Source organism: Phyllobates terribilis, unplaced genomic scaffold (genome assembly GCF_046119375.1).
Source record: "Phyllobates terribilis strain yellow unplaced genomic scaffold, ASM4611937v1 Scaffold_12__6_contigs__length_324123572, whole genome shotgun sequence".
NCBI classification, from domain to species: domain Eukaryota; kingdom Metazoa; phylum Chordata; class Amphibia; order Anura; family Dendrobatidae; genus Phyllobates; species Phyllobates terribilis.
The window spans coordinates 53,878,706-53,901,501 of NW_027362772.1; positions in this window are offsets into that span (position 1 = coordinate 53,878,706).

Consider the following 22,796-nt stretch of genomic DNA (forward strand, 5'->3'; position numbering starts at 1 on the left):
CTACTATAATACTGCCCCCTATGTACAAGAATATAACTACTATAATACTGCTCCTATGTACAAGAATATAACTACTATAATACTGCTCCTATGTACAAGAATATAACTACTATAATACTGCCCCTATGTACAAGAATATAACTACTATAATACTGCCCCCTATGTACAAGAATATAACTACTATAATACTGCTCCTATGTACAAGAATATAACTACTATAATACTGCCCCTATGTACAAGAATATAACTACTATAATACTGCCCCCTATGTACAAGAATATAACTACTATAATACTGCTGCTATGTACAAGAATATAACTACTATAATACTGCCCCTATGTACAAGAATATGACTACTATAATACTGCCCCATATATGCAGGAATATAACTACTATAATGCTGCCTCTATGTACAAGAATATAACTACTATAATACTGCTCCTATGTACAAGAATATAACTACTATAATACTGCTCCTATGTACAAGAATATAACTACTATAATACTGCTCCTATGTACAAGAATATAACTACTATAATACTGCCCCTATGTACAAGAATATAACTACTATAATACTGCCCCCTATGTACAAGAATATAACTACTATAATACTGCTCCTATGTACAAGAATATAACTACTATAATACTGCCCCTATGTACAAGAATATAACTACTATAATACTGCCCCCTATGTACAAGAATATAACTACTATAATACTGCCCCCTATGTACAAGAATATAACTACTATAATACTGCTCCTATGTACAAGAATATAACTACTATAATACTGCCCCTATGTACAAGAATATAACTACTATAATACTGCCCCCTATGTACAAGAATATAACTACTATAATACTGCTGCTATGTACAAGAATATAACTACTATAATACTGCCCCTATGTACAAGAATATGACTACTATAATACTGCCCCATATATGCAGGAATATAACTACTATAATGCTGCCTCTATGTACAAGAATATAACTACTATAATACTGCTCCTATGTACAAGAATATAACTACTATAATACTGCTCCTATGTACAAGAATATAACTACTATAATACTGCTCCTATGTACAAGAATATAACCACTATAATACTGCCCCTATGTACAAGAATATAACTACTATAATACTGCCCCCTATGTACAAGAATATAACTACTATAATACTGCTCCTATGTACAAGAATATAACTACTATAATACTGCCCCTATGTACAAGAATATAACTACTATAATACTGCCCCCTATGTACAAGAATATAACTACTATAATACTGCTGCTATGTACAAGAATATAACTACTATAATACTGCCCCTATGTACAAGAATATGACTACTATAATACTGCCCCATATATGCAGGAATATAACTACTATAATACTGCCTCTATGTACAAGAATATAACTACTATAATACTGCCCCATATGTGCAGGAATATAACTACTATAATACTGCCCCTATGTGCAAGAATATAACTACTATAATACTGCTCCTATGTACAAGAATATAACTACTATAATACTGCCCCTATGTACAAGAATATAACTACTATAATACTGCCCCCTATGTACAAGAATATAACTACTATAATACTGCCCCTATGTACAAGAATATAACTACTATAATACTGCCCCCTATGTACAAGAATATAACTACTATAATACTGCCCCTATGTACAAGAATATAACTACTATAATACTGCCCCCTATGTACAAGAATATAACTACTATAATACTGCTCCTATGTACAAGAATATAACTACTATAATACTGCCCCTATGTACAAGAATATAACTACTATAATACTGCCCCATATGTGCAGGAATATAACTACTATAATACTGCCCCCTATGTGCAAGAATATATCTACAATAATACTGCCCCCTATGTACAAGAATATAACTACTATAATACTGCCCCTATGTACAAGAATATAACTACTATAATACTGCCCCCTATGTACAAGAATATAACTACTATAATACTGCTCCTATGTACAAGAATATAACTACTATAATACTGCCCCTATGTACAAGAATATAACTACTATAATACTGCCCCCTATGTACAAGAATATAACTACTATAATACTGCTGCTATGTACAAGAATATAACTACTATAATACTGCCCCTATGTACAAGAATATGACTACTATAATACTGCCCCATATATGCAGGAATATAACTACTATAATACTGCCTCTATGTACAAGAATATAACTACTATAATACTGCTCCTATGTACAAGAATATAACTACTATAATACTGCTCCTATGTGCAAGAATATAACTACTATAATACTGCTCCTATGTACAAGAATATAACTACTATAATACTGCCCCTATGTACAAGAATATAACTACTATAATACTGCCCCCTATGTACAAGAATATAACTACTATAATACTGCTCCTATGTACAAGAATATAACTACTATAATACTGCCCCTATGTACAAGAATATAACTACTATAATACTGCCCCCTATGTACAAGAATATAACTACTATAATACTGCTGCTATGTACAAGAATATAACTACTATAATACTGCCCCTATGTACAAGAATATGACTACTATAATACTGCCCCATATATGCAGGAATATAACTACTATAATACTGCCTCTATGTACAAGAATATAACTACTATAATACTGCCCCTATGTACAAGAATATAACTGCTATAATACTGCTCCTATGTACAAGAATATAACTACTATAATACTGCCCCTATGTACAAGAATATAACTACTATAATACTGCCCCTATGTACAAGAATATAACTACTATAATACTGCTCCTATGTACAAGAATATAACTACTATAATACTGCTCCTATGTACAAGAATATAACTACTATAATACTGCCCCTATGTACAAGAATATAACTACTATAATACTGCCCCCTATGTACAAGAATATAACTACTATAATACTGCTCCTATGTACAAGAATATAACTACTATAATACTGCCCCTATGTACAAGAATATAACTACTATAATACTGCCCCCTATGTACAAGAATATAACTACTATAATACTGCTGCTATGTACAAGAATATAACTACTATAATACTGCCCCTATGTACAAGAATATGACTACTATAATACTGCCCCATATATGCAGGAATATAACTACTATAATACTGCCTCTATGTACAAGAATATAACTACTATAATACTGCCCCCTATGTACAAGAATATAACTACTATAATACTGCCCCTATGTACAAGAATATAACTACTATAATACTGCCCCCTATGTACAAGAATATAACTACTATAATACTGCCCCCTATGTACAAGAATATAACTACTATAATACTGCCCCTATGTACAAGAATATAACTACTATAATACTGCTCCTATGTACAAGAATATAACTACTATAATACTGCTCCTATGTACAAGAATATAACTACTATAATACTGCCCCTATGTACAAGAATATAACTACTATAATACTGCCCCCTATGTACAAGAATATAACTACTATAATACTGCTCCTATGTACAAGAATATAACTACTATAATACTGCTCCCTATGTACAAGAATATAACTACTATAATACTGCCCCTATGTACAAGAATATAACTACTATAATACTGCCCCTATGTGCAAGAATATAACTACTATAATACTGCTCCTATATACAAGAATATAACTACTATAATACTGCCCCCTATGTACAAGAATATAACTACTATAATGTTATCCCCCATTGTATAATATAAGGGTATAATAAAATACAGGACCTTTTTATTTTGCACTAGTTGATAACTTCCTCCTTGATTTGGGCACAGGCTCATGGATTATCTCCTCTGCTGGGCAGTGGCCGGGCACATGCTGTAGGATGTGTTGTGTAAGTGGGCAGTGCCAGCACTCACCCAGGCTAATAAGCGCTGACCTCACTGATGGGACTGACTGCATGCCACAGACATGTGACAGTGAGAAGATGGAAATAAAATCATATGTAATTAATTTTATATACTGTAAGGTCTGGTTTACTATTTATAGGGTGTCTTGCCACAACAATTATGTTTTCGCCTAAACCCTTTTGACTACATCTGAATAGAAAGTCTCCATTGAAAGTTGACCTCTGTGTTGTGTTAGTGTAACATCCCTCTGAAATGACTGCTCTCAAGATCTCTGCTTACTGTCAGTCAATTGATTGAAAACCCTAACCTATAAATTGTTTACACAGCTGTAAGAGCAACACTAGTAGCAGGGCAGTACCCACAGAAGAGGGAGCCTGTGAAAAAGTCACTTATAACTGAGTCAGCTAACAACAGTGCTGCTGCAAGAGAGCTGGCCATCAACAGTGTCACAGGAACAGAGCCAGCCTGTGTCACAGCTCCTACAACAGACCTGGCCAACAACAGTGCCATCGGAACAGAGCCAGCCTGTGTCAGAGCCCCTATAACAGAGGAGGCCAACAACAGTGCCACAGGAACAGAGCCAGCCTGTGTCAGAGCCCCTATAACAGAGGAGGCCAATAAAAGTGTCACATGGCCAGAGCCAGCCTGTGTCAGAGCCCCTACAACAGAGCTGGCCAACAACAGTGCCTTCGGAACAGAGCCAGCCTGTGTCAGAGCCCCTATAACAGAGGAGGCCAACAACAGTGCCACAGGAAAAGAGTCAGCATGTGCCAGAGCCCCTCTAACAGAGGAGGCCAACAACAGTGCCACAGGAACAGAGTCAGCCGATGTCAGCGCCACTGTAATAGAATAGGCCAGCAACAGTGCCACCGGAACACAGCCAGCTTGTTTCACTGCACCTACAACAGAGCTGGCTAAAAACAGTTCCACATGGCCAGAGCCTGCCTGTGTCAGAGCCACTATAACAGAGGAGGCCATCAGCAGTGTCACCAGAACAGAGACAGCCTGTGTCATAGCCCCATCAACATAGGAGGCCATTAACAGTGCCACAAGAACAGAGGCAGCCTGTGTCAGAGCCCCTACAACAGAGCTGGCCAACAACAGTGTCAACAGAACAGAGGAAGCATGTGTCAGAGCCCCTACAACAGAGCTGGCCAACATCAGTGCCACAAGAACAGAGCCAGCCTGTGTCAGAGCCCCTACAACAGAGCTAGCCAACAACAGTGCCACTGGAACAGAGCCAGCCTGTGTCAAAGCCCCTTCAACAGAGCTGGCCAACAACAGTGCCACCGGAACAGAACCAGCCTGTGTCAGAGCCCCTATAACAGAGGAGGCCAACAACAGTGCCACAGGAACAGAGTCAGCCGATGTCAGCGCCACTGTAATAGAGGAGGCCAGCAACAGTGCCACCGGAACACAGCCAGCCTGTGTCAGAGCTCCTACAACAGAGGAGGCCAACAACAGTGCCACCAGAACAGAGACAGCCTGTGTCATAGCCCCATCAACATAGGAGGCCATTAACAGTGCCACAAGAATGGAGGAAGCCTGTGTCAGAGCCTCTACAACAGAGCTGGCCAACAACAGTGCCACCGGAACAGAGCCAGCCTGTATCAGAGCCCCTACAACAGAGCTAGCCAACAACAGTGCCACCAGAACAGAGCCAGCCTGTGTCATAGCCCCATCAACATAGGAGGCCATTAACAGTGCCACAAGAATGGAGGAAGCCTGTGTCAGAGCCCCTACAACAGAGCTGGCCAACAACAGTGCCACCGGAACAGAGCCAGCCTGTATCAGAGCCCCTACAACAGAGCTAGCCAACAACAGTGCCACCAGAACAGAGCCAGCCTGTGTCAGAGCCCCTACAACAGAGCTAGCCAACAACAGTGCCACCAGATCAGAGCCAGCCTGTGTCAGAGCCCCTACAACAGAGCTGGCCAACAACAGTGCCACCGGAACAGAGCCAGCCTGTGTCAGAGCTCCTACAACAGAGGAGGCCAACAACAGTGCCACCAGAACAGAGCCAGCCTGTGTCAGAGCCCCTACAACAGAGGAGGCCAATAACAGTTCCACCAGAACAGAGACAGCCTGTCTCAGAGCCCCTACAACAGAGGACGCCAACAACAATGCCACCGGAACAGAGGCCGCTTGTGTCAGAGCCCCTATAATAGTGGTGGCCAGTAACAGTGCCACCAGAACAAAGTCAGCCTGTGTCAGAGCCACTACAACAGAAGTGGCCATCATCAGTGCCACATGAACAGAGCCAGCCTGTGTCAGAGCCCCTATAACAAGTGGCCATCAACAGTGCCACCAGAACAGAGTCAGCCTGTGTCAGAGCCCCAACAACAGAGCTGGCCAGCAACAGTGCCATAAGAACAGAACCAGCCTGTGTCAGAGCTCCTACAACAGAGGAGACCAACAACAGTGCCACCGGAACAGAGCCAGCCTGTGTCAGAGCCCCTACAAGAGAAGAGGCCAACAACTGTGCCGCCAGAACAGAGTCAGCCTCTGTCAGAGCCCTATCAACAAAGGAGGCCATCAACAGTGCCACCGGAACAGAGGCAGCTTGTGTCAGAGCCCTTATAATAGTGGTGGCCAGTAACAGTGCCACCAGAACAAAGCCAGCCTATGTCAGAGCCCCTACAACAGAAGTGGCCATCATCAGTGCCACATGAACAGGGCTAGCCTGTGTCAGAGCCCCTATAACAAGTGGCCATCAACAGTGCCACCAGAACAATAATAATAAAACGGCGCCACATTCACAATCTCAAAAGGGATTGAAATGCGTCAGTATTGGGAACTGGGAGTTTTTCAGTATTTTTGGGTGGAACACAATGAAATAATGGGGGGTTGTCCCGTCCGGCCAGCATTGGCGCCCCATGTTGCCCTAGCTCAGATCTTGCTTGCCGTCGCTTGTCGCCTCCTTAGGCTGTGTTATTCAGACCGGCAATTTGTTGAGTTGAGACCTTTGACAGCTTGTCTCAGCCTCCAGGCGGCCTCCTCTGTCACCGTCTGCTCTGTGATCATAAGATGATGGGGGCGGACAGGATGTTTACCGACTGGTCACACATCAAATACTAATTACCAAAAATCTTCCTGCCCATTATAGGGCTCATCTAGAGATCAACACCTCGTAAACATGTTTAGATCCAGTACAGCAGGAGGCCACATGAGACATCTGTGCCATTCTGCACCACTCCAGGGCTCTGTTCACACGTCCAGTTGTCATCTGTTTGTAGTGGAACCAGAATTTTAAAAAAAATTGGATCCGTTACAAATGGAGGAAAAAATGTGGTTTCCGAAGTTTTTATAGAATATTTGTTTTTAATTTGAAATAAATCTGTATTAAAAAAAAAAAATATGAAATCTTGCAATTCTCACACTGGCCACTGGGGGGGGGTTAGACATGTCCTTTTGTTTCAGAAAATGCACACATGCATTAGCATCAAAGCATCTAATGAGCATGTGCAAAAAATCATTGTGAAGGGAGGGGGAGCTGTGACATTGTGATTAGTGGATCCTGTGTTATCAATTGTGTATACCTGTTATGGTTATCCTTCCTGTGACGACAAAGAGTCTGCTGAAAACTCTTCCCGAAACAATGGGAAAAATTTGTCTAAAATAGCCCTGGTGGCCAGTCTCCGAGGAATCGGTGGGTTCAGATAACTTTTATCTACTTTGCATGTGTATGACCACCTTTAGCTACCGGTACAATAAGTACTGGGATGGTAAAGCATATACCAGCCCAGTACCTATTGTACTGGTAGCTCAGGATGAGCAGGATCTTGTTTTTTGCAGCTTTGTGTTCATGATTTAATTTGTGATCCTTTCCCCAGAGAGGCCATTGTGTCTCCAATGTGCTAATTATCCAAATTCTCAGACCGGTCATAAATCACTGAAACTGGAGGATGTGCTGATTATAAAGGGGGGCTGTGCAGGTTGTGATTAGTCCTGTCCACACACTACTGTGATAGATATCACTTTCATGGCCTCCTGATGGTGACTGGTAATGAGCCCCCAGCAGGGGATCCTGAACAGTTTAGTCCACTAGGTAAGATCAGTTATATGGATAATAATCATTTTAAGGGTTAGTCACCTCTGGAAACAATTTTGTTTTTACATTTTAGGCAATTCGGTTTCATTAAAAATTTTGCACCATTTTGTTTTTTTCAGGCTCTTTTTTTTCGGAGAAATTCAACCTTGTGCGCGGTGGTCATAAATCAACTGAGAGGGGCTTAAAAAAACTGGAGCTCACTGATAGTTTCTCAGTTTATTCATTCTGCAGTGCAGAGGCTGCAAAAGGCAATTTTTTAAATGAAGCTCAATTGAAAAAATGATTGTTAGCACCAAATGCATACATTCAAGTAAGAAGAAAAAAATATCCCCAAAAGTGGACAACCCCTTTAACGATCATTTGTTAGTAGTAGGATCAGGTAAAATGATGCTGGGTCAAAACTTTGGGTCAGGAAATGATGCAGAATATTCCCAATGATGGGAATGATTTTCCTTTTAGACAATTGCGGCCACCGCAGGACAACTGTGGTATTACGCGGTGGGGTAGACCATCGCTCTTGCATGTACACTATGGCGTAACATCTGCCTTGTCAGCCCTGATTCATGGTATGGGCAGCATTACATAAGACGCCGATACATGACTCAGTAATGGCAGCTGATGGGATCATCATGTGACCTTGTAATTACTGGTTTGGCGGTATTATATATATATTTATGTATACATATATATATTATTATATTTTATTTTTTATGCATATATTATTTTTTAGATTTATTTATTTTATTTTTTTATGTATATGTATTATTGTTTAGCTTTATTTTTATTTTTTATGTATGTATATTATTTTTTAGATTTATTTTTTATGTGTGCATATATTACTTTTTAGATTTTTTTATGTATATATATATATATTATTTTCTAGATTTATTTTTTTTTTTTATGTATATATGTTATTTTTTATGTGTATATATTATTTTTTATATGTATCTATTTTATTTTTTATATATGTATATTTTTATATGTATTTATGTTATTTATTATGTTTATATATTCTTTTTCAAATTTATTTTTTTTATTTAATTATATATATATATATATATATATATATATATATATATATATATATATATATATATATATAAAATACAAAAATCTTATTTAAACAATATGTCATCTTTTGATGATAGCTTCCCTTTAAATAAAGCGAACATGCTTTCTGATCAAGTGGTCAAGTAGCATAGTGGGTTCACACCTCTTACATCCTATACATCCCATAATGTTAGATGAAGGTTGTTGAGGGTCTCAAAGCAAAACAGGAATGGGGGGGGGTGAACTATTTTTGAGAAGAAGATGACTTCTGCTGTCTTGGTAATGTGACTTTTGAGTGCTGAAATTACACCAAATGGAATATACCCAGATAATACTGCCATACAGTGCCTGCATAGTGCCTACATAATAATGCCTATATAATAGTGCCTCACAGTGCTCATATAACAGTGCCAAAATAATACGTCATTTTGATAAAAGTTGTCCATGACCTACAAGGGAGGAGGCTCATATTAGACTGGGTCAGTAAAGATCTTTCACAGGTTCGCGTCTCGGGGGCGTTCCCCCAATTTGCCCGTCTCTTAAGGTGGCCATGCACCTTATATGTCGACTTAACAGCTATTCCTCCCAGCCAATCACGCATATTATCTCAACGGGGAGAGGCAAGTAAGAAGACACCAGACACCCCTAGCTGTTGCTTATCTCCTCCCTGAAAACAAAAAGATTAGGCATATTGAAATTCAACATGCCCAACCCTTTTTTTTTAGAACATCTGTCAAATGAATGTTAGCAAAACGCCTAATATACCTCGGGATGGGGTGCCAATCCTCACGAAATAGGCAGAAGTGGCCAACATCTATCTCCCGCACACCGAGGCTGAGTGCCCCTGTGTTCTTTATGAGAAAGGCCCGGCCAGACTCCTCTTACTTCCCGTAGAACAAAATTCAACAGGCTGGAGGGAGACTCGGAAAGCCCCCCATACACATCCCATCATTTTCCAGTCTCAGAGGAATCGGTGGATTCAGATAACTTTTATCCACTTAGCATGTGTATGGCCACCTTTAGCTACCGGTACAATAGGTGCTGGGATGGTAAAGCATTTACCAGCCCAGTACCTATTGTACTGGTAGCTCAGGATGAGCAGGATCTTGTTTTTTTGCAGCTTTGTGTTCCTGATTTAATTTGTGAACCTTTCCTCAGAGAGGCCATTGTGTCTCCAATGTGCTAATTATCCAAATTCTCAGACCTGTTGTAAATCACTGAAACTGGAGGATGTGCTGATTATAAAGGGGGGCTGTGCAGGTTGTGATTAGTCCTGTCCACACACTACTGTGATAGATATCACTTTCATGGCCTCCTGATGGTGACTGGTAATGAGCCCCCAGCAGGGGATCCTGGACAGTTTAGTCCACTAGGTAAGATCAGTTATTTGGATAATAATCATTTTAAGGGTTACTCATCTCTGGGGACAATTTTGTCTTTACGTTTTTGCAATTCAATTTCATTAAAAATTTTGCACCATTTCGGGGGTTTTTTCAGGCTCTTTGTTTTCATAGACATTCAACCTTGATGTGCGCGGTGGTCATAAATCAACTGAGAGGGGCTTAAAAAAAAAAAACAAGAGTTCACTGACAGAGTCTCAGTTTACTCATTCTGCAGCTCAGAGGCTACAAAAGGCAAACTTTTTAATGAACCTCAATTGCAAAAATAATTTTTAGCCACAAATACATACTTTTAAGTAAGAAGAAAAAAAATATCCCCAAAAGTGGACAACCCCTTTAACGATAATTTGTTAGTAGTAGAATCAGGTAAAATGATACTGGGTTAAAATTTTGGGGTCAGGAAATGATGCAGAATATTCCCAATGATGGGAATGATTTTCCTTTTAGACAAATGGGGCCACCGCAGGACAACTGTGGTATTACACTGTGGGGTAGACCACCGCTCTTGAATGCACACTATGGCGTAACATCTGCTTTGTCAGCCCTGATTCATGGTATGGGCAGCATTACATAAGACGCCGATACATGACTCAGTAATGGCGGCTGACGGGATCATCATGTGACCTTGTATTACTGGTTAGGCGGTATTCTTCCCAGTGAATAGCTGACCAGTACGGTATGGGAGGTGAGAAGCATAACCCACTATCAGTGTAATGATATATTGGAGCGGTAATAACGATCCCATGTCTTTTTCTTTATAGCGGATGAATCATTTTACTTCATTTTGAATTGTACAGGGTGGCTTTTAGGAGATGCCAAACTGGGCAAAAGCAATGCCTCCTCTCCTCCCCCTTACCCCAGGAAGATGCTAAACCCACCGAGTATTACTTACCAGTTATTGATAAATTAGGATTAAATTGCAGTATAACGGTAGTATTACTTGGGCACTATATGGCGGCATTATGTTTCTGTCAAAATTCCAGTTGTCCTTCTACAGTTTGACCACTAGTGGTTTCTATTGTTCACCTTAATTATTGTGCTGCAATCCCAGTCCTTACCACTAGAGGCTGCTGTTGTGTTCTGCTATTGCCCTTTAATAAGATGGCAGATTCTGAACCTGTGGGATACATCTTGTTTCTTGTTTGGGCCTACTTAAAGCTGCATGGATCACTCACTCATTGCTTGAGTATAGTGTCTAGCTCTTAGCCTAGTTTCCAGTCTCCAAGCTCCTGAACATTCTTACCTAGATTGTTCTCAGCTGTCTATGGATTGTTCCCTATAACACATTTTGCTAATTACAAGAACTTCTACTACCATTTGCTGGGCCTACTTAAAGCCGCATGGATCTCTCACTCATTGCTTGAGTATTGTGTCTAGCTGTTAGCCTAGTTTCCAGTCTCCAGCTCCTGAACATTCTTACCTAGATTGTTCTCACCTATCTACGGATTGTTTTCTACAACTCCTTTTGCTAACTACAAGAACTTTTACTACCGTTTGCTGTTCTTCTCATGCTCCTTCGGCCACTGGTTTCCAGCAGTACTAAGCCAGTATCGTAACAGTTTCCTAAAATTATTAATAAAGAAAGGTCTTAAAAAAACAAGCAGGGGGTCCACTCAAAGTTTAATATTTAAGCTTGGAACTTCTGATGTCATACCTCTCCAAAAGACCACCTCTATGAGAAGACACCCTCAATCAGATTGCCAGTTCTACCCCATATATTATGAACCCAATCTCGTAGATGGCACAATTTAGGGTCTTTTAATTTAAGAATGATGTGCAGCATTTTGGAAAAGGATAAAAGGGCTGAAAGTGGAGCCAAATCTGTTATGTCCTAGTGGGGGATGGGGCATACTGATCTGAAATCCAGGCCTTTACCTTACGGAAGAAGTGAGTTAACCTTAGACATGGCGGTTCCTCCATTGTTGACCCGTGGCGCCAATTGTATGCGAGGAGCACATGGCACCTCATGTACATACACAAAGCGCAGTTAGGTCAGCACACAACAGATGCAGAGCGGTATACAGGAGACGTACACACATCTCCCATGTGCAGCCCCTCAGAGAGCGCAACCCAGAACTTAAAAGGCCGGAGAAGTGTTTCTGACCCAGAACAGCAGCTCCGGGACATGGCAGGTAACTGGAAGCAGATGTCTGCAGGCAGCGGATAATCGCTCCCATCTGGAGGTCTCCGGCTTATTACCAGTAATGTATAAACACCAGAACTTCCTGCTGCCTCCAACTATGAAGAAGATGGAGGATTAAGATTACTACAACTTGGACGTAGGAGGTAACTCAGGATCAGTAATGTAATGTATGTACACAGTGACTCCACCAGCAGAATAGGGAGTACAGCTCTGGAGTGTAATACAGGATGTAACTCAGGATCAGTAATGTAATGTATGTACAAAGTGACTCCACCAGCAGAATAGGGAGTACAGCTCTGGAGTGTAATACAGGATGTAACTCAGGATCAGTACAGGATCAGTAATGTAATGTATGTACACAGTGACTCCACCAGCAGAATAGGGAGTACAGCTCTGGAGTGTAATACAGGATGTAACTCAGGATCAGTACAGGATCAGTAATGTAATGTATGTACAAAGTGACTGCACCAGCAGAATAGTGAGTGCAGCTCTGGAGTATAATACAGGATGTAACTCAGGATCAGTAATGTAATGTATGTACACAGTGACTCCACCAGCAGAATAGTGAGTGCAGCTCTGGAGTATAATACAGGATGTAACTCAGGATCAGTACAGGATTAGTAATGTAATGTATGTACACAGTGACTCCACCAGCAGAATAGTGAGTGCAGCTCTGGAGTATAATACAGGATGTAACTCAGGATCAGTACAGGATTAGTAATGTAATGTATGTACACAGTGACTCCACCAGCAGAATACTGAGTGCAGCTCTGGAGTATAATACAGGATGTAACTCAGGATCAGTAATGTAATGTATGTACACAGTGACTGCACCAGCAGAATAGTGAGTGCAGCTCTGGAGTATAATGCAGGATGTAACTCAGGATCAATACAGGATCAGTAATGTAATGTATGTACACAGTGACTGCACCAGCAGAATAGTGAGTGCAGCTCTGGAGTATAATACAGGATGTAACTCAGGATCAGTAATGTAATGTATGTACACAGTGACTGCACCAGCAGAATAGTGAGTGCAGCTCTGGAGTATAATACAGGAGGTAACTCAGGATCAGTAATATAATGTATGTACACAGTGACTGCACCAGCAGAATAGTGAGTGCAGCTCTGGAGTATAATACAGGATGTAACTCAAGATCAGTACAGGATCAGTAATGTAATGTATGTACACAGTGACTGCACCAGCAGAATAGTGAGTGCAGCTCTGGAGTATAATACAGGTTGTAACTCAGGATCAGTAATGTAATGTATGTACACAGTGACTGCACCAGCAGAATAGTGAGTGCAGCTCTGGAGTATAATACAGGATGTAACTCAGGATCAGTACAGGATCAGTAATGTAATATATGTACACAGTGACTCCTCCAGCAGAATAGTGAGTGCAGCTCTGGAGTATAATACAGGAGGTGACTCAGGATCAGTACAGGATCAGTAATGTAATGTATGTACACAGTGACTGCACCAGCAGAATAGTGAGTGCAGCTCTGGAGTATAATACAGGATGTAACTCAGGATCAGTAATGTAATGTATGCACACAGTGACTGCACAAGCAGAATAGTGAGTGCAGCTCTGGGGTATAATACAGGATGTAACTCAGGATCAGTACAGGATCAGTAATGTAATGTATGTACACAGTGACTGCACAAGCAGAATAGTGAGTGCAGCTCTGGGGTATAATACAGGATGTAACTCAGAATCAGTACAGGATCAGTAATGTAATGTATGTACACAATGACTGCTCCAGCAGAATAGTGAGTGCAGCTCTGGGGTATAATACAGGATGTAACTCAGGATCAGTACAGGATCAGTAATGTAATGTATGTACACAGTGACTGCACAAGCAGAATAGTGAGTGCAGCTCTGGAGTATAATACAGAATGTAACTCAGAATCAGTACAGGATCAGTAATGTAATGTATGTACACAGTGACTCCACCAGCAGAATAGTGAGTGCAGCTCTGAAGTATAATACAGGATGTAACTCAGGATCAGTACAGGATTAGTAATGTAATGTATGTACACAGTGACTGCACCAGCAGAATAGTGAGTGCAGCTCTGGAGTATAATACAGGATGTAACTCAGGATCAGTAATGTAATGTATGTACACAGTGACTGCACCAGCAGAATAGTGAGTGCAGCTCTGGAGTATAATACAGGATGTAACTCAGGATCAGTACAGGATCAGTAATGTAATGTATGTACACAGTGACTGCACCAGCAGAATAGTGAGTGCAGCTCTGGAGTATAATACAGGATGTAACTCAGGATCAGTAATGTAATGTATGTACACAGTGACTGCACCAGCAGAATAGTGATTGCAGCTCTGGAGTATAATACAGGATGTAACTCAGGATCAGTAATGTAATGTATGTACACAGTGACTGCATCAGCAGAATAGTGAGTGCAGCTCTGGAGTATAATACAGGATGTAACACAGGATCAGTAATGTAATGTATGTACACAGTGACTGCACCAGCAGAATAGTGAGTGCAGCTCTGGAGTATAATACAGGATGTAACTCAGGATCAGTAATGTAATGTATGTACACAGTGACTGCACCAGCAGAATAGTGAGTGCAGCTCTGGAGTATAATACAGGATGTAACTCAGGATCAATACAGGATCAGTAATGTAATGTATGTACAAAGTGACTGCACCAGCAGAATAGTGAGTGCAGCTCTGGAGTATAATACAGGATGTAACTCAGGATCATTAATGTAATGTATGTACACAGTGACTGCACCAGCAGAATAGTGAGTGCAGCTCTGGAGTATAATACAGGAGGTAACTCAGGATCAGTAATATAATGTATGTACACAGTGACTGCACCAGCAGAATAGTGAGTGCAGCTCTGGAGTATAATACAGGATGTAACTCAAGATCAGTACAGGATCAGTAATGTAATGTATGTACACAGTGACTGCACCAGCAGAATAGTGAGTGCAGCTCTGGAGTATGATACAGGATGTAACTCAGGATCAGTAATGTAATGTATGTACACAGTGACTGCACCAGCAGAAAAGTGAGTGCAGCTCTGGAGTATAATACAGGATGTAACTCAGGATCAGTAATGTAATGTATGTACACAGTGACTGCACCAGCAGAATAGTGAGTGCAGCTCTGGAGTATGATACAGGATGTAACTCAGGATCAGTAATGTAATGTATGTACACAGTGACTGCACCAGGAGAATAGTGAGTGCAGCTCTGGAGTATAATACAGGATGTAACTCAGGATCAGTACAGGATCAGTAATGTAATGTATGTACACAGTGACTGCACCAGCAGAATAGTGAGTGCAGCTCTGGAGTATAATACAGGTTGTAACTCAGGATCAGTACAGGATCAGTAATGTAATATATGTACACAGTGACTCCTCCAGCAGAATAGTGAGTGCAGCTCTGGAGTATAATACAGGAGGTGACTCAGGATCAGTACAGGATCAGTAATGTAATGTATGTACACAGTGACTGCACCAGCAGAATAGTGAGTGCAGCTCTGGGGTATAATACAGGATGTAACTCAGGATCAGTAATGTAATGTATGTACACAGTGACTGCACCAGGAGAATAGTGAGTGCAGCTCTGGAGTATAATACAGGATGTAACTCAGGATCAGTAATGTAATGTATGTACACAGTGACTGCACCAGCAGAAAAGTGAGTGCAGCTCTGGAGTATAATACAGGATGTAACTCAGGATCAGTACAGGATCAGTAATGTAATGTATGTACACAGTGACTGCACCAGCAGAATAGTGAGTGCAGCTCTGGAGTATAATACAGTATGTAACTCAGGATCAGTAATGTAATGTATGCACACAGTGACTGCACAAGCAGAATAGTAAGTGCAGCTCTGGAGTATAATACAGGATGTAACTCAAAATCAGTACAGGATCAGTAATGTAATGTATGTACACAGTGACTGCTCCAGCAGAATAGTGAGTGCAGCTCTGGGGTATAATACAGGATGTAACTCAGGATCAGTACAGGATCAGTAATGTAATGAATGTACACAGTGACTGCACAAGCAGAATAGTGAGTGCAGCTCTGGGGTATAATACAGGATGTAACTCAGAATCAGTACAGGATCAGTAATGTAATGTATGTACACAGTGACTGCTCCAGCAGAATAGTGAGTGCAGCTCTGGGGTATAATACAGGATGTAACTCAGGATCAGTACAGGATCAGTAATGTAATGTATGTACACAGTGACTGCACAAGCAGAATAGTGAGTGCAGCTCTGGAGTATAATACAGAATGTAACTCAGAATCAGTACAGGATCAGTAATGTAATGTATGTACACAGTGACTGCACCAGCAGAATAGTGAGTGCAGCTCTGGGGTATAATACAGGATGTAACTCAGGATCAGTAATGTAATGTATGTACACATTGACTGCACAAGCAGAATAGTGAGTGCAGCTCTGGAGTATAATACAGGATGTAACTCAGGATCAGTACAGGATCAGTAATGTAATGTATGTACACAGTGCTTGCACCAGCAGAATAGTGAGTGCAGCTCTGGGGTATAATACAGGATGTAACTCAGGATCAGTACAGGATCAGTAATGTAATGTATGTACACAGTGACTGCACCAGCAGAATAGTGAGTGCAGCTCTGCAGTATTATACAGGATGTAACTCAGGATCAGTAATGTAATGTATGTACACAGTGACTGCACCAGCAGAATAGTGAGTGCAGCTCTGGAGTATAATACAGGATGTAACTCAGGATCAGTACAGGATCAGTAATGTAATGTATGTACACAGTGACTGCACCAGCGGAATAGTGAGTGCAGCTCTGGGGTATAATACAGGATGTAACTCAGGATCAGTACAGGATCAGTAATGTAATGTATCTACACAGTGACTGCACCAGCAGAATAGTGAGTGCAGCTCTGGAGTATAATACAGGATGTAACTCAGGATCAGTAATGTAATGTATGTACACAGTGACTGCACCAGCGGAATAGTGAGTGCAGCTCTGGGGTATAATACAGGATGTAACTCAGGATCAGTAATGTAATGTATGTACACAGAGCCTCCACCAGCAGAATAGTGAGTGCAGCTCTGCAGTATTATACAGGATGTAACTCAGGATCAGTAATGTAATGTATCTACACAGTGACTGCACCAGCAGAATAGTGAGTGCAGCTCTGGAGTATAATACAGGATGTAACTCAGGATCAGTACAGGACCAGTAATGTAATGTATGTACACAGAGCCTCCACCAGCAGAATAGTGAGTGCAGCTCTGCAGTATTATACAGGATGTAACTCAGGATCAGTAATGTAATGTATCTACACAGTGACTGCACCAGCAGAATAGTGAGTGCAGCTCTGGAGTATAATACAGGATGTAACTCAGGATCAGTACAGGACCAGTAATGTAATGTATGTACACAGAGCCTCCACCAGCAGAATAGTGAGTGCAGCTCTGGAGTATAATACAGGATGTAACTCAGGATCAGTACAGGACCAGTAATGTAATGTATGTACACAGTGACTGCTCCAGCAGAATAGTGAGTGCAGCTCTGGAGTATAATACAGGATGTAACTCAGGATCAGTACAGGATCAGTAATGTAATGTATGTACACAGTGACTGCACCAGCGGAATAGTGAGTGCAGCTCTGGGGTATAATACAGGATGTAACTCAGGATCAGTAATGTAATGTATGTACACAGTGACTGCAGCAGCAGAATAGTGAGTGCAGCTCTGGAGTATAATACAGGATGTAACTCAGGATCAGTACAGGATCAGTAATGTAATGTATGTACACAGTGACTGCACCAGCAGAATAGTGAGTGCAGCTCTGGGGTATAATACAGGATGTAACTCAGGATCAGTAATGTAATGTATGTACACAGTGACTGCACCAGCAGAATAGTGAGTGCAGCTCTGGAGTATAATACAGGATGTAACTCCGGATCAGTAATGTAATGTATGTACACAGTGACTGCACCAGCAGAATAGAGAGTGCAGCTCTGGAGTATAATACAGAATGTAACTCAGGATCAGTAATGTAATGTATGTACACAGTGACTGCAGCAGCAGAATAGTGAGTGCAGCTCTGGAGTATAATACAGGATGTAACTCAGGATCAGTACAGGATCAGTAATGTAATGTATGTACACAGTGACTGCACCAGCAGAATAGTGAGTGCAGCTCTGGGGTATAATACAGGATGTAACTCAGGATCAGTAATGTAATGTATGTACACAGTGACTGCACCAGCAGAATAGTGAGTGCAGCTCTGGAGTATAATACAGGATGTAACTCCGGATCAGTAATGTAATGTATGTACACAGTGACTGCACCAGCAGAATAGTGAGTGCAGCTCTGGAGTATAATACAGGATGTAACTCAGGATCAGTAATGTAATGTATGTACACAGTGACTGCACCAGCGGAATAGTGAGTGCAGCTCTGGAGTATAATGCTGGATGTTACTCAGGATCAGTAGTGCAATGCATATTCATAGTGGCTCAGTTTTTTTCTATGTATATTACTTACATTTATTCTGTATAAATACTCATCTCGGGGACACCAGATGCGCAGTTATATCAGCCCTAAATGATTAACATGTGTTTTGCAGGTAATTGGTCTGAAATATGTTTCAAGTTAAAAATATCCCTGCCGCCTGTGCAGAACATAAGCGAAGTCCTCCGCAGGTCGCCCGTCCATTCCTTAGCAGTTACCACTAATGAGCAGCAGATGTATGGAGCGTTTGATCAGTCCTCCAGCTGCCACTTTTTTTAAAAGTATTTTCGGAACTTCTTTTTATTTCGGTGATGCCCTGCACCCTGCGCTGATAGAAACCATTACATACGGCTGTGACTGATTGTAGGGCTTTGTCACAAAGTTTCATATGGGACAATGTTGAGAACATTGCATTTTTTTTACATCTGGTTGTGAGCTAAAAACGGACATCCCTGGAGCTCTACGATGAATAATCATCACTTTAGTATTGTATAGTCCTAGAGCTACACGATAAAGTACTCAGCAGTCACCACTAGAGGGCACTCACTGCATAGGAATTCATAGTTACCATTGAACTCAATAAGCCTTATGCCGCCATCTAGTGGCAGCAGAAAGAATTTCATCATTTAATTCTAGAATACACAGTTTAGAAGGGGTTAATAGTAGGTATTTTCCTCTATTTACATAACAAAAATTGGAGAATTTGCTAATTCAAGTGAATGGGGTCTCATTGCGACCACGATGGTAATGAGACCGCAACCAGGGAGTCACATGAAGTCCAACGTCGTCTGATTTTCGTGACTTGCTTGACTCGGCCTCGGGTCCCTCGGGGAATTGCAATGAGACCTCATTCACTTGTATTTCACTATGATGCAGCAGTGATTTGTCGCAGCCAAAGCTGCCGTATAGCCCTGCAATAATGGACGTACGTGACAACTTGGCAAGAAGAGACTATTCAGGAGATTTCACTATTTATCAACACTTCTGTCTTGGTGTGACCCTAGGATCTCAGTTGTGTCATGGGGAATAGCCTCATATGTAGAAGGTTTGGTGTTTTTGCCAAAACTCATCTGTATTTTTTTCCATTCCAGTGGCCATTGAGATCTAGAGGGGCCCAATATGTTTCCGGATGGACAACAAGTGTTGTTTGGTGCATTCACAGATTGTCTTCTTCTTCCCTTCAGTTCTAGTCCCTTAGTTTGGGTTACCTTGAGAATACTTTATAGTTTAGGGCCTGGCATGTTCTTGGAGTTAGTTATGGATTAGCTCTCTCACATTGTCATTTTCAAGAGTCCCAGAAGTTGATGCCCAACACCAGTTTGCAGGGCCGCCTCACGTGGGACCTAGTGGAGACTAGTTTATCACCATAATAAGGTCCTAAGTTACTCCAAGAACATGGCAGATGTATTGTAAGACTTGGAATGATTGGAAACTTTATGCCAAGTAATGGTACTTGTTTGTGCCATTGGCACCAGGGCGGCAGGTTGCTCCAGTCTTCAGAAGACCAGGTTTGAAGTCCTTCCATGCTATTTGTTCATTGCTTTATAAATCGGCCCTTATTTCAGTGGCATTTAGCCTTTGGTTTTCCGGTGCTCTGTGCATAGGCAAGCTGGTCCGACCTTTAAGACACCTGGGGGTTTGTTTATTAGCGACATCGTCCTCATGAAGTCTTCTTTTCTCAAGGCCAAAGAATGATCAACCAGGCCGAGGTATTTCGATTCTCCTGTTCCACACTAAAACATTTTGCCCCAGTTACTAAGTTTATGTAATCAGGACCAGTCACTTTTGAGTCAAGAGGATGGGCTCCCCGTTACCCAATACCAATTTTAGTCCTTACTTCATTGATGTCTGGAGGTTTCATAGGTTGATCCTCCTTTAGGAATAGAGGCTGCCACATGAGCACATAGGTTCCTGGTGCTCCGCCTGGCACGTTCATTCGGAGGTGTTGAATTGATATGTAAGTTTTGTTGTTTTTCTTTTAAGGTACACATAACCAATTATTTGGATTCTTGCGCACTTATGTTTTTTGGGCAGTTCAGAGAGTGAATTATGAGCCAAGGAACCTCTGGTTTTAAGAACTGTAGGTGTTGAGGTGGACACGCAAGCTGGTGGACATGGGTAGACAGTCTTCTACTTCCACCATTCCAGTCATCCAAACCAGTAGGAATGACTTGTGCCCCTGCAGAACACCTCCAGTTCTTGAAAGCCTCATGTGATTGGATCTGGAACGCCTTCCTGCTTTCTTCTCCGAGCTAAAAGTTGTGTGGTCTAGCTGTGAAGCCCAGCTGTGCTTGGTATCACAAACCCTAGAAGGGTGTATTGAAGGATTCCTCCACAAGAGGCCCCCATAACCATTCACACATCTCCACCTTCCACCTCAGACCACCAGAGGGAGCCCGTTAGGGAGATATAAAAGGAAAGGTGGAGCCAGGCAGCAGTTAGTCTAAGTCAGAGTTCAGTCTGGTTTAGCAGTGAGTCCAGTGCAGTCTGAGAAGAGTTACCTCAGAGGACAAAAGCCTGTTCTAGCTCCTGCAATTGCTATCCTGCAGTGGAGCTTATCCAGATCAAGACTCGGTGTAGCTCAGTGAGGTGAGCTTTAGGTGTGCCGGCGCCATAAGATCGGTGAAGAGCGGCACGCTGCCGTTAGTGTGAGTAGCCTATTGAGGGTCCGAGTAGGCCAAAGGCGAAAGAGTAGAGAGAGTTAGTTCATAGGGGGCTGAGGAGCTTAACTAGCTCACCCCGAAGAAGTAGTTACCGGGCACCGGGTCCAAAGCTTGCCGGGATCTCCACGACCCAGTAAGATAAACCGGAATCCCTGGAGAACTACAAGTCCCAAGATCGCTAAAGTGCTGATACGTAACAGAGCCAGGAGACACATAGGCCCCGTAAGTCGGGAGCGTGTAATCCAACAGAAGGCCCTACCACAAGGTCAGCCAGCGCAGGACAGAGACAAAGTTAGGCCTAGCTCCAGGCAGGTCAAAAACTTACTACGCAGAGTCAAGAAGCAGGAGGCCCAAAACCGGGGAGTGCTCCGGGGAGTGCCTGAATTTCCATCAGTAAAAGGTACTGAAGTGACTATTGTGTCCGTCCCTGTTCTTGCTCTGACCCGGCGGGGTCTCTTCGTCCTGCATACCCCGTCCGTACCCTGCCCTGAGGCCTAGCTCCACCTGTGGGGAGCCATACCATCTAGCTGCCTTATCACTGGCCTCAGTGGACTGCGCAGCGCTGGTGAATATCATCAGAAACCATAGGTGGCGTCACGAACTTTTATAAACTTAACATCTATCAACGCCTTTTTAAAGAGAGACCCCAGAGTACGGGCCCGGGAGCCGACCACCGCAACCTCCTTAAGACTAAAGGCCCGGGTAACCGAGTCATCCCCCATCCCCTGGGCTAGTCATAGCAACGTGCAGCGCTGGGGAAGTGGAGTCTGTAGAGCAGATGGCGTAAAACTGATAATACCCACATGACTTGTTTTGTTCACTTCCACAATAAAGCCAGTCATAAGCATAAGATGGCTGTCGGCCAAACGAAGTTTCCACTGATTTTTAGACTGACAGCCCTCTCGACCGACTCGCCCATACATAGTAGCACTTGCTCGGTCAAGCGCCTTTGTTTTCAATAAGAAAGCTGCCGACTGACGCGTTGGCCGATCTCCATGCGATTGGCAGTCCAAAATCGGACATTTACGACTTGACATCTTTCCCGGCGATCAGTTGGCCGGCGCTCCATACACATTATATAGTCAGTCAAACCTGGGTTCAGCCA